This window comes from Oxyura jamaicensis, chromosome 2 (assembly GCF_011077185.1).
Source record: "Oxyura jamaicensis isolate SHBP4307 breed ruddy duck chromosome 2, BPBGC_Ojam_1.0, whole genome shotgun sequence".
In the NCBI taxonomy this organism is placed as follows: domain Eukaryota; kingdom Metazoa; phylum Chordata; class Aves; order Anseriformes; family Anatidae; genus Oxyura; species Oxyura jamaicensis.
In genome coordinates this window covers 28,889,979-28,904,345 of record NC_048894.1, presented here as the reverse complement: position 1 = coordinate 28,904,345, position 14,367 = coordinate 28,889,979, and the positions used below count along the sequence as shown (strand labels likewise).

General features: G+C 33.8%; 1 protein-coding gene across 6 annotated transcripts in view; it reads left to right on the top strand.

Moving 5' to 3' along the window:
* The window catches only part of THSD7A (thrombospondin type 1 domain containing 7A), a 271,309-nt gene that overhangs the window by 29,204 nt on the left and 227,738 nt on the right, over positions 1-14,367 (top strand). For all 6 annotated transcript variants that reach the window (XM_035319518.1, XM_035319521.1, XM_035319519.1 and 3 more), the window contains exon 2: positions 4,597-4,709. The gene's annotated coding sequence lies outside the window, so the exon portion shown is untranslated. The remainder of the gene's footprint in view (positions 1-4,596; positions 4,710-14,367) is intronic.

Genomic DNA, 14,367 nt, shown 5'->3' with positions numbered 1-14,367 from the left:
AGGGGTCATTGAAGTACGTGCTCATCTTAGGGGTGATACGCAGCAACTTGTTTTGGTTTTAAAGTGCTATCAGGACCAACCATGAACTGAACAGCAAAGACTACCAGGACTTCTGTGAAATGACCCTGATTGTAATGTATTATTAACTTTTAAATGTCATTTGAGGTTAAAATTTGCAGCAGTCTACCAGTAGGTCTATGATAATAAAGAGAGATAGCTCTTGTTATGATCACAGTATTGTTAGGAGACTGCTTCATTAAGCTGTATCTGTTGAGTATGCATGTACTTAGCTAATTAATGCTCAGTTTAGCCACATGTCAACATTTAACCCTTCATTATCTCTTTAGTTAGATATTAAAAACATCAAGTAACATAAAAATAATTGTAGGTCATGTTAATCTGTTCAATCACTTGAATCTACAAGGAAATGAGATCCAAATATAAATTATGTTATGGTGCCCCATTTACTATTTTTACTATTACACATTTTAAAACAAATGTGTTTTAACTATTATTGAGAACACAACGTTTTATATTTGAAAACTAATTTTTTAGTGAGTTCAAGTGACTGTATTTCATGGTCTATAGAAGAGCTTGTTTTGATCTTCTTGTGGAATATTATTGTGAAATTTAATCATGTAAGATCCTTTTATAAGTAGTTTGAAATAAAATCTAGTAGGAATTAATTAGTTTTATACATTTTGTCATGTGATAGCAACAAAATGGGAGATTATTTTAATGTCATTAGAATTAATTAACATATAGTTGGCAAATATTAATTATGGTCAAAGTTCTTGATGCATTCCAAATTATGTTCAAATTGCAAAGCAATGAGTAAAATCTCTGTTATCTTTTTATTTTATTTATTTATTTTTTCCATTTGTGTCAATCCCTGTAGTAAAATGTGAAAGAATCATTAGGTAAAGTCCCACAGGAGTGTTTTTGCTCTTTCCTGGAGCCAGTGGTATCAAAATTGGATACAAAGCAGACTAGATAGTATTCTGGAATTGTAATGATGTTAGGACATGAAAAGGTATTGAAAGAATTTCATATCTTCATTCTGTGTAAGTATAGCAAAGGCAGAGAAAAAGGAAAGTTTCATTAAAATGCTCTCAGTAAATGCTGAGGCAGATGATTGCCTTTTTCATTTATCCATGTTGGCCCTTCAAGTAATTGGGATGGTGATGTTAGTACATTTTCACACTGGTGTCCCTCAGTGTTTGCGTTTCTGTCTGTTTCAAATAATAATAATAATAAAAGGTAGCAGATCTCATTTTCATATGGGAAAGTACTTTATTCATTTTCTTTAAACAAGTAGGCAAAGGGTACAGTGTGCTGTAACTGATAGAAATGGAAATTCTTTATGGAAGAGTGAAATAATATCAGTATGAAGGCTAGAAATAGAATTTTCCCCACTGTGCAAAGAACACAGAAAATGCACAGACAAAATCTAATTTCTTTCAAGTTTGCTTCCACTAGTATTGTATCAGAACCTTGCAGGTCTTGTAACATGGTGTTCACTTTAATATTACCCTTTACTCACTCACCTGACTTCCTACCCTTCTGCCCTGCTCCCTGTCATTTTCTCTCTGTTAAGATGAACAGATATCTCTACAAAGAGTATTTCGTAATGGTTTAAAAAAATTAAACTATTTTTCATTTCAGCATCACTTAAAGATGCTTAGATATGTTATCAGTAATGTTTGTACAAAAGTCTACTTTGATCCAAGAAGCCCCAGATTGTATAAATAAATCTGAAGAAATTCTTCCAATGCCATTATTCATTATTATTAATGAACATGTTTCTAATACTGTTATGCCCAAAAGAGGAAAAGGAAAAAGTGTGTGTGCACATGCCTGGTCACATGTATGTTAGAAAACTGTAATTTCTGTCAAGAGGGCCTAGCTATCTGTAAATAAATTACCTGAGCCAGCAAGTTACTAAACAGAAGGTGAAAATTCTAGATATTATAATCTAAGTCTATTTAAGGGATTTACACAGAAAATACAGAATATAAAAATGCATTATTAAGTATTATTAAGTATATTATTAAGTATTATTGATACAAGTGTTGTGATTTAATGAAGTACCCTCAAAAAAGTCTCCTCAAAACTGAAATGTTTGTGAAGCTAAAAAGATCTTGGTTTCTTGGGTTTATATCTTTCGGTAACTGTAATGACTACACTTGTCAGGGAATCATCTGTAGTCAAAGTATCTTTGTTAACATTAGTTTTGCCTCATGATATTAGAATATTACATGTATATTCTAATGTACATATTTTAATGTATATTCTAATATAATTAGAATGTATATTAGAATAGGAAACTGAGATACTTATATTATTCTAATATTTAGGTTTCTGTTTGCAAGTTGAGGGATTTGTGTTCTTGGCAATTAATTTCAGGTGTCTGTATGTTTGCTTCTGCAATCTGTTGCGGATTCTTTTGTAAATGGCACCAAATCTCAGCCTTTCACTTAATGTGTTTCTTCTGAATTCTATTTGTGACGCCACTGTTTATTAGTGGAAGGTTCCGAACTCTATTTTCTTTTTCAAGATTTAAAGTTTAGTTATTGGTGAGTGGTTGGGAAGAACATCTACATCAACTGTTGGGTGCATTAAATCACTGGAATTACATAAGACAGGAGAGTTACATTTATGAGTCACGGGAATGCAAGTCTTTCTGCTTTTGTAAGGGATCATTTTCTTTAAGTAATGCTCTCATGTGAGTCTTGATAGAATTTACTGACCTTATGGCTGAAGTCTAAAGCATTTCTATTTTGACCTTACGAGGGGACAAGTCTGAATTTTTAATTGCTGATATTTATTTTACACTTATCAAATTAAAAAAGCCATAAACAGTTACTGAATAATGTGAACTGTTACTGAATCCTTAGATGTAAAATCACTAATTTTGAAATGTCAAGAATAGGCAATCCATCCTCTAGTGAAAACTGTTTTATATGGTAAGGGCTTGTGGACATTTTATTATAATGTGGGTGAGAGGAGTACATTGTCAATTTGGTGGAAAAATCATTTAGAATATTTAAGTAACCTTTGTCTCAAGATATCAGTAAGACTACTCTGAGGTTAATTTTCATTAAGAGAAAACACACATCTCCTGTGTGTGTTTTATTGTCATTCAATGGGTAAGTATAATGAATAGATGAACAAATGGTTCTTCAATAGTTTAAAGAAAGAAAAAAAAAAAAAAAAAGAATTACGAGGATGCAAAGAAAAGGACAATTGCATCTTGTTAGTGCAGTTCTTTTACAGATGTCAGAATAAAATGGCAATGTCTTATATGTGGAGAGGAATGATTTGTATAGTAAGATCTAGATTATGTCAAAACTTAATAACAAAAAGTTTTGACTACACGTAAATTTACTGATTTTTTTTTTTTTTTTTTTAAACAGCACAAACTAAAATAGAAGATCTCAAATTAGTTTAGATATAATCCTATCCCTGGAGGCGAGAGCTTGAGTTTTTTCAATATAGTAAAGATGGGTGCAACTAAGGAAAAAGTTGTCCTCATCATGGCCCATTTTAACTTTGACTTGTTCTGCTCTTCTGTGTTCACGGAGAAAGAGAGAAGAGAGAGGTTACATGAGCAATAAAGCTGAGGGTGTTTCTAAACTCTGGCAAAAAAAATCAACTAGATCTCACCAGTAACATAGAGCAAATGGAGTAGAAGAGAATTATTAATAGTTATGATCTTTTTCTTTTTTTTCTTTTTCTTTTCCTTTTTCTTTTTCTTTTTCTTTTTCTTTTTCTTTTTCTTTTTCTTTTTCTTTTTCTTTTTCTTTTTTTCCTGTTTACCTGGCATATTTCTGGTAGCAAAAGGACTTGGAATTGTCATTGTTTGAATGCAGAATCATTCAGCCTGTATTGTTCATTACTTGGTGGCAATGTGCTGTACTTAGTATATTCAATTTATATCCATTGGCTGCCTGGCCCTGTTCATTTGTCTGCAGGTTGGAGTTTTTCTTTATTTTAATAAGTCTCTGTAAAGATTTAATCTTAATAATTTGGTGTAGTAATTGCTGACAGGTAACACACTGTTTAACTGTTCTATTTTCTATTAGCTTTCTATTAGCTTCAGACAGAAAATAAAAATCTCTTTCAATGCATCTGGAAACATATGGGCAAGGTTAAATCATGATTCAGAGAAATGTCCTCTTAAATTAGAACTTTGAGATGGATATAAGTAATGTGATCAGATAGCATAAATGGAATAAAGGGAGGAAAAAAGTTCAAAACAGATGCCTGGCAGCAGTCTTTCACACACACAAAAAATGTGTGGAATGACCTTACAGACATGATAAAGCTATGCAGAATTGAATGTTGGGCCATTCAGGGAAATTAGAAAGCATCCAGGGTCATGTGTGGCAAAGTAAGCTTGGAAACGCAGGGAGAGCCATTACAATAAACTTATTGTCATCTGTTCTTGTATACGTTAATACTGAATTTACTATCTGCTCTACATAGTTTTGATCATCACAACACACCATCCCTCTGCTTAGTGAATCATCGGGGAACTTGTATGGGCAATTTGTTTAATTTTTACCTTTTGACCTTTTATCTGCTTATTTACAGCTTTCTTCTAAATTCACTGCAAAGAGTTTGCTTGTCCAAATGTGATGGCTATAGTGGAATCATGTCATTTGTGAAGTTCCTCGGCAGCAGAGATTGAATCCTGTGGCAGAAAGGTATGTTTAGCTTATTTACTTCTTAGACCTGGAGGAATTCCATGTAGAACACTAGATGGTCTATCTCATAACAAGGTTTGGATACTTCCTACAGAAAATTTAAAACTTTTTTTTTTTTTTTTTTTTTAAATCAGTAGCAGTTATTTTTTCTTAACACAATTTACAAATAGAGCTACAGTATTATACATAAGGTAGCCTTACAGATAGACTAAGAAAGCTGACAGGATTCTTAAGAGGATAACAATAAACTGCAGCTTGTTTAAATTAAATGTTGAGAGTTTTAGGTTTATATTTATGTTCCAGTTATAAATATGTCTGAGTAAAGAAGACTGTTCCCTAGACAATAATAGCTAACTGGCTGTTGTGCACTTAGGTTGTCTCAAGTCAAAAATTGATTGTGAGTCTGCACAGTTTGTCATAACTGAATCTGTGTCAGATAAATTTAGCTTTGACTTAAAAAAGTAATAATGGCAGCAGAAGACTGTTGTTCTTTTCTTCAGCAACTTATGTGTATATGTAGTTTGAGCATAAATCATACCAAGGCTGGAAAGATTCATTTCTGATCAGGAGATGAAAAATTCCTTTCTCTAAAATAGCACAATTTTTTGCCACTTTATGGTCATTCAGGACAAAGCCAAGAGTTTTTTTTTTATCATTATTATTTTTATATATATTTTTTTGTGTGTGTGTGTGTTTGTGTGTGTTTTAACAGAGTCAGTAGTCTTCCTAAGGTAACACTTTTTAATGACTGATATTTCAGTAAGCAGAAAACAGCTCACCTTTAGTCACCTCTATCTGCTCAGTTTAATTTATTTGGTTTTCCACTGTACATGACAGATCCAGCCTCACAATAACTTGGACACTTTATTTTCATAATCAGAGGGCTTTAAGCAGTTAAAATTATTCCAAGTTTATTGGGTTTCATATAACAATTATTGGACAAAATCCTATGAAAATTATGAAAATGATGGCACAAAAAGTCCCTTGGAAGGCAGATATGGCAGAATTGTCTGCAAACTACTAAAAAAAATCGTAACTAACATCCTTAGTTATTATACAAGTGTAAAAAATATGTAATGCATATAATAGCGTAGCTGTTGCATTACTGAGAGTTGATTGTCCTAACAGAGAGATGTGTTTTCATTCAAAATTTATACCAGTATAAATCAGACCTTCTCCATACTGTTATGAATATTCTGAAACCTCTTTTTTCCCATTATTATTTTTTATTTTGTAAATAAGCAATAAAAACTCCAAATAAAATGTTAATGATAATGATGGCATGTGAGCAATGGAAGATGAAATGAAACCAGAATGTTCAAGTATCATGAGAAAAGGGAGGGAGTGGAAATCTTTTTGATTGCTATATTGTATAAAAATAATTGGTTCATTATCATAATTACACATTCTTGTTCATGTTAGCAAGGTCAAACTAAATAATAGTAACTGTAGAGGGATGTCAGTTTACAGATTCTGGCAGGTATTAATTGAGGAAATGAGAATTTGGTGGTGCTGAAAAGAGACAGGTGAACAGCAAACCCAGAGGACCTTCCCTGTATTTCATATTCTTTACCATCTGTGATGAGACTTCCTAATTCAGCCATGGACTGGTAAAGGACAGAAGGTTGTGTCTACTTCTGCTTTTCCATTTCACTTCAAGATAATAGTACAGTGGAGCACATATATTTTAATTTTATATTAAAAGTTTAGCTTTTTTATCAGAAACATTATTCTCTGAGATCAAGCTCATGTGAGTGAGTGTTTACATTTTGAAATACCAAACCCTGTATTATGCATTCTAACAAGCATTCTAATAAATTTTCCTTAATGAAAGTCATTAGTGATTTAAGCAAAAGAGTTATGGTTGTTTCTTCCCTTTATTCCAGAAATCTTTAATGCTGAGAGCAATAATTTATTTTGACCTGTTGAGTAGTAAAATATATATATATATATATATATATATATAAAAGGGTTTAACTTCCTCACAGTAGAACAAGAGAGTACAAAATGAGCTTATCATTGCTACTAAACCCAATAGATGCTTAACCTGACAGGAGTAATGAATGTTCAAAGACATGTTGATTATTCCATACTAATAGAGAAAATAAAGTGATAAATGTGTTGAAAGAACTATGTTGAATTATAAGTGTTGCTATTTTACACAGTCTCTGGTAGTGTAACAGTGTATGAAGTATAAAACCAAAATTCTACCAGATGAATAAATATGAGAATGTTTTGTTTGGTTTCTGTTGCTGTTAGAAAATATTTCCTCCTAAGTTCTCCAACTACTCATTTTGCTTTATCTAATTAAAATTTACACATGCTAGGTAAATTTCTTGGATATAGGTATGAAATGACAGTAAGGTTACAAATTTGAGCATTCAGAGTGTGTGTCAAATCACAAAAGCAATGAATTTTTCTTCAGTATAATCGGCTGAACTGTTTTATCTAAAGCTTCATATTCATATGTCAGCTTGATGGATATATGGAACTTGAAAACATCATCTGAACATTTGGCAAATATAAATGCAAGTTAAAAAAATCTCAGAATGGAAACCAGTTTTAGCTAACAAGATGAAGTTCTGGATTATTTACTGATTCTCTGTCTTCCACTAATACCTCAGAGTGAAGACAATGAAGTGAGAGAGGGCTGGTGTAGGGTGCCATGGGTATCTTGCACCACTTCCAAACTGACCGACAGTCTTATCCCTGAAAAGATGAAGCGGTGTTTACTGAAGATGACCTTGTTTTGATAAAATAAATTGGACCTGTTTTACAGTGATTGTTGCACATACAGTTTTCCTGTAATATAAAAGTTTCAATTTTTTCCCATGTGTTGCAGAGCACAGTCTTGAATAGAGTATGAACAGTACCACATTTATGAAACTGTTCAAATGTGGTTATATTAAATATTTGGTCTTTGACACTGATTTTTTGTTGTAGTTTTTAGCCTCTGGGTAGTGGTTTGTAAGTCAAAGGAAAATAAATATTTTTTCAGACCACCCATATAAAAGTTTAAAAATGACTGACGTAATAGCTGGATATTTCTGTTAATACAGAACGTCTGTGCTTAGTTAAAATTTTGTCGCTTAAACAGATTTACATTGTGAATTGTCAAAAATAAAGCACTTGGGTTCCAGTTGGTAATTAACCCTTACCACCTTCTCCCCAATCTCTCGTCTTCGGGCAGGAGAGGTTTTCTAGAGGGGTGGCCTGGTCTGTCTTTTGTCCTCTTTAATTGCATTTAATTATATGTTATGTTATGTACATTGGTGTGTGTATGTGAGTAGCCACTGCAGTGGTTTTGGCTCCATTTTTCAGTTCAGGAAGATGGCATTACACCTACACAGCTGCCATAGCTAGCTGGGTTGTTTTTACTGAAAAGTTTGTAGGAGTTTTGGGAAAGGAGAGGAGAGGAAAAGGGATTTGGTGAGGTCATTGTTGAATTACTTTATTTTGCTTTTTCCCAGTTTGCCTTATTTATTCCCTGTGAGCCTAAGCTGTTGCCCTTGGCCAGAATGGAGTGGCATGAGTTTCAGCAACTGGTTACATCAATTTTAAATGCAGATCTCTCTTTGTTTCCTGCCTAGCAGCTAACACTGCTCTCCAGGTTCTCAATGAAGAAGAGTATCTGTTAATCAGTGTAATCTGTTACTGGCCTTCGCCCATCAGTCCTGTGCCTTTGCCCTGCTGACTTTATGGCTTAACTCCTGCCTGTCAGGCTTCTGGAACTGCAAGCCAGCACCATGGGAACTGGGAGCGCCCCAACCCCCCTCCCCCCCCCCCAAGCTTCCTACACATCGTATTATTTTTCACTAGCTGGGAAGAAGAATTATATAGTGATACAGTGACATCTTGATGAGATGCATTTAATGGATGGCCAAGCTGTCAGATATTTGAAAGAGATGTAGGAGGAATGTTTCTTGCCAGTCTGAATAAGTATCAGGAAACTGGGATTGGCAGTAAGTGTTGGGTTTCTGAGCTTCTTGGGGTGGCAGCTGCTGGCCTTCAAGAGCTCTACAACCTGAAATTAAATTGTGGTATGGCTGTGGTTGTAAAAATGTCAATATTTGCCCGTTGTGTTGGTGAAAAATTTTAGTTCTTCTTGTAAAATGTTCCCTAATTAACCACTGGCACATGTCTGTTTATGGGATTGAAATGTTTAATTTTTAGAAAGAAAGGAAGAAATATTTCTCCACCAGCTGGGAGGAATTGACAGCTGTGTCCAAACTCTTTGATATTGCTAATTCAGTTATTGAAATAAAATGACAAGTCAGATTAAGACTTAAAAAAGCTGTGTGATAATTTCATTTTCTTTTTACTGGTGTGACATGTCTGTGTTATGGAGCTGCACTGAATCTTTACTCTGTGTGTATTTTCTTGGGGGGAGGGAATACGCTGAACTGAGTCACATTTCCTTCGTTCTCAAAATCCTTCACAAGCAATTCAATTGAAACAGCTCAGGAAAAGGGGGATGGTAGTAAAAGTTGTTTTAGGAAGCTATTCCAAAAGCTTCAAAAAATGTTTCTTAGACATTTAGTGTGGTGACATAAAAAGGTCACATAGAAAACTCAAAGTATTATTAAATGTGTACAGATATTGTGATATGTGTGCTAATCATATGCCACTCTTTAAACAAAAGAACTTTCCCTGTATACATGGCCTACTTTGAGTAGGAGGGGAACTTTTAGGATAAGTCCTGTAAAATGGTAGCTAATACCTGAAATTTGGCACCAAAACCTATACAGCCCATTAGTCCAAGCTGCAATATGCTTCTGATGCTTCTAAAAGAGTAATTTTTCTGGTTTTTAATAATTGCCTTAGCTTAGCTCCACAGTTAGAGATGGTTCAAAAAGATCTCAATGGGAATGATTTTCACTAAAAGGAGAAAGGTCTTAATGATGCTGACAGAAAGCCTGGAATAGGGTTGTTACTGTCAGATACCAGAAGGAATTATAACGAGATATTCCCAGATTATTTATTTACATAAATAGAACACTGTTATTAATGTTATAAAAATAGGACTTTGGGAACAAGGAAAATCAAAATTGTTCTCCTTTTGCTTCCTTCATCTGTACATTTAAGATTTCAGTTTCCTAATACATGACAGCCTGCTCCACAGGGACAGGAGCTTCCACACAGCTGGTGCTAGCGGTACAGCAACCAGCAATTTGGAATTGCCTTTTCAGTGATGATGGCTAATGGTGAATAAATTGGTGCTTCTCATTACTCTGTTTCTTACTCTTTATTGTATGCATGCTACTTAGAGAGCATGGTCTCATGCTGACATAATATGTGGCTGAACTATTTTTCCTGTTTTATGATGGATATATTGTAAAGTATCCAGGCTGCTGAAAAATAAAGCAACTCAGAAATTGTTTCTAAGAATGCTTTACATTCTTACAGACTTTTTAATTAATTAGTTGAAATATTTATTTTAACTGGATTAGTTAATGTAAAACATGGTAAATTCATAACTTCTTTCCGAAGTTGAAAGTTTAGATCAAGAATGATTTCTGATTCATTATATTTGCAGCACTTTCTATGTTTTGAATAATATTTTACATTACAAAGTGACTCCTCAGAAATAAAGTAAAATGAGAAAAGCTTAAAGGCAAGTTATGCCATTAGTGAGTGATTATACTTCTTCCTGGCAGTTCAGTCAGCTTTAATAATACACAGTTTATGTGATTTATTACCTTACAATGCTGAAATAATATCTACCAATACAAATGTTTCCATTAAAAGAAAGTGAACTTATTAAATGGAAAAGACAATGTTTTATTAATCTTTCTTCCAGGTTTTATATATTTTTGCCCTGCAGCTCTAGTGCAGCTGCTATAAGTGCAAATGCAAAAACCAATGTGCTTAATAGGGTAATTAAGGATGGTGAAGAAAAATTATGTAATGAATACTTGCTAAATGTAAAACATATTCAACCCATTCCAAAACTGTGGAATTGTCTCCTAAGGATGGAAAGATATCGCATACCACTTCTCAAATTGTTCTTTTCTAAAACTGAATGGGGAAAGAATGACCCATCCTTAATTCTACAAATTATTGATTCCTTCTGCTCATTTTACATGTGTAAGAGAATTTAATATTTTTTCACCATTATTAAATCATCTTCCCTATATATTTAAAAAACAATGTACTGAAATCCTGTCTGGCAGCTGCATTATCAGGAAGACCATTATACAGATGCAGCTTTCAGAAAAGTTGCTTTGTCTTCAGGTTATATACAGCTCTGTACAGCTTTGTGCAGAGCATATCTGAATGTAGCTGAGGGCAGAGCCAAGGCCATAGTGCATTGTATTGTGTAGGGAGAGAACCAAAAACTGCGTGTTTAATATGCCCAGAAATCTGAGACTAGTTAAAGATTTTACTCTCCAGAACTGCAAGCTTTTGAAACTGGACATTATTTTTCTTTTTAAAAACTAATGTGCAATGATCTAGGACATCTCAGAATTTTCCAAAGGTATAACATTTGGGCTGCTTGCTAGAATTCTTTTCATTTAGTAACAAAGTACAAGATTCAAGTGTAATAGTATTATAACCATAGTGATAAGGCTATAAATGCTGATAAAAAATTCCATATATATTTGAAAGGTGATTTTCTACATTTTAAAGAATGGAGCATAAGTGGGTTTTGCTATTGAGAGAAATGTGTATGAGAGCACAATTTCATGCATGTTTCAAGTGAATTAAATAAAAGTTTGGAGATATTGTGCAGAATTTTAAATATAGTTTAAACACTATGTAATCTTATTTTAGTAGATTGTGGTGCTGAAAGTTTTGGAAGGTTTGCCCTGAGGGTATATGACACTTTATCTTACCACATCATTTTAGGTAGGATTTGGCAGTTGCAGTCCTGAACTACCAATGCTGGTATCACTCACAGTCTTTCTCCTACTCCAAATTCTCAATCCTCTTCTCTTCTCTTCTCTTCTCTTCTCTTCTCTTCTCTTCTCTTCTCTTCTCTTCTCTTCTCTTCTCTTTCCTTTTTCTTCTTTTCTTTCTTTTTCCTTTTTTTTTCTTTTTTTTTTATTTTCTTTTTTATTTGAAGTTTTTCTTTTCCAATTCTTTACATAACAGTGTTTTATAACAATTTATTTCCGCTCCTTGCCGTCATGCTTGCCATCATGTGCCCTTTTGGAGGCAGTGTTGGGAACATGGAGGCAGCTGCTCCAGGTGCACTTTGTAGTGAGAGCATCAATTGCCAAGAATGTCTATGCTTGGCTGTTGTAGCAAGGCTTCTCACGCTGGCAGGATGGCACCTGCCTAATTAATCTGACAGACAGGGTAACGCATGATTGGTGTAAAGAAATCTTTGATCAGTGCTCTCCAATTACTCTCTCTGCTGGGAGTTGTGTGACTTGTGATTTTTAAACCTTTATTATATTTCTGAGCATTCTTTTCTTACTTTGAGTAGGTGAAGGGGTGTCTCTCTGGTGCTAGACACTTTCTACTTGCTAAAGTTCATGCTGTTCTAGCTTGAAAGAATATCAGTGTAGTCCTTTTTTTTAGTGAATTTTTCAGTTATTTTATTTTTTTCTTTTCCAGAGTTTATGTCTTGTTAGTTCACCACTCAAAAAATATAACATCCAGGCAAAATAACCCCAAAATCATCACCCAAAGAGTCATGGGATGTTTTTGATTGTGTAATAGATTGAATTAGTTAAAAGTGGGAGAATAATAATCAATTAAGATATGGTCTTTCAATGGAAATTGTTAAATAATATGGAGCGCAAGCATTACTCCCATAAACTATATGTTTAAGGCTAATTTTTTAATTGCAAAGCATTCTAAACACATTAAAGAAACATTCCAAAAGTCATCTTTTTATTTTTATGGAACCCTCAGTCATTTTATTTTGTCATTCCATAGGAAAAGTAGGAATTTTGGAAAAATAGGTTTTGGGTTGTCTTTTTCATTTGGAGAGTGGAATTGGTGGGAGGGTTCAAATGATTGTTGTTTGCTTGCTTGTTATTTGTTTGCTTATTTTTTTATAGTGCCGACGCATTTCTCACTCTGTTACTTTTCAGGTGCATTACTTCCCTACCTAATGAAAAATTGTAATTTTTTTTTTCTTTTGCTGTTCATTCACATTCATTATCAAAGAAACATAGTCTTCATTTATTTTAAAAAAGAAATTTTCTGTCAATATTCTTCTGTCAATAAATTCCTTATAGTATCTCAGATACTTCTGTATTTCTTGCACTGATCTTTTAGTTTGGAAGTGTTTTTTGCTTGCCTAACCTTATTTATCAAAGTGGTTCCTCTTTTACAAACTAATTATTAGTTAAGATGTTAAATGAATCTGAAGTGATGCAGTTCACTGTCCCCATCTGACAATTTTGATAGGTTAACTTATTTTCCCCTGCGTTTCTCTTCTGGAGTTTGGCTCAGTGGTTCTTCATGGCTGGAACTAAACTTGCTTTGAAAATCTGTTACCAAAAATATCATTGCAGATATATAAAAACTGCTCTCATAAAAGACTGAAAGATAGTTCTGTTAGTAATGATTCACAAAGACATGATAAAGATGAATATAATGAGTAAGGCTTTGATCAGACACTTGATGAAGTCCCCTGTGAAATTCTAAGTTTAGCATTCCACATTAGTTTGTGTGAAGAAAAATCCATTAAAAGGATCAATTATTGGTCACACTTCAAAAAGAAATACCTGGGAATGTTACTGTATTGTGGAGTTTCTCTTGAAACAATCCTGATTTAGTAAACACAGATATTTTTTGTTTTACTCGGTAGACTGCCGATAAGTTTCAAAATCAATGCCCATGAAATTTGCAGTTGATAACATTTCTTTGGAGTGGCAGAACAGAGTAGCCCCAGGAATAATCTGCACTGGCTGGTAATAGGGATTTTATGTAGACAGTGTATGACTTGATATAACCAAAGTCAAAATGATGAATCTAGGAACAAGAAGTGCAGACCGTGTTTTCAGAAAGATCTTGTGTTGTTGACTGGTGAAAGCACTGACTCTAGAGCAGACTTAGGGAATCAGAGCAGACAAATGAGCTCTCAGTCTGATCAAGATTAGTTCAGTCTCTGGCTATGAAATAGTACAAGAAAGACTAGAAGTCAGCTTTTAGTAGAAAGGCTGAGAGCTGTGTTCTTTAATCTGTGAAATCGATACTGGAAGAATTCTTGGTGATTGATGTTGAGAGCTTAAAAGGGTGCAGAAGAGCAGAAGATGTAGAAAAGGTCATATTAACAATGCTTGAGGAAACTTTCCAAAAAATCTGTTTATTTCATCAACAACAATCTTATTATTACAAGGTGTAAGATGCAGAAATCAGAAGATAAAATGAATATTGGGTGCAAAAAACTTTTTGTTAAAGTACATGTATTTCTGAGAGGTGCGCACTAGAGAATGGATCATATTTAATGACTTTGAAATACTTCTTCAGTGAGTTTTAAGGTTTTGAAATAACCCAGAAAAGTCTTCTGGAACTCTGAACCCTAGTAACCTGTGAAACTCCAGGGGGACTGATATCTTGCATGTAGTCAGAGATAAGGACATGTTTTAGTGGGTGATATTGGTAGTAGGTGATGGTTGGACCAGATGATCTTGAAGGTCTTTTCCAAACTTAATGATTCTATTATTCTATGATTCAGATGCTGTGTAGGGGAAAAAGT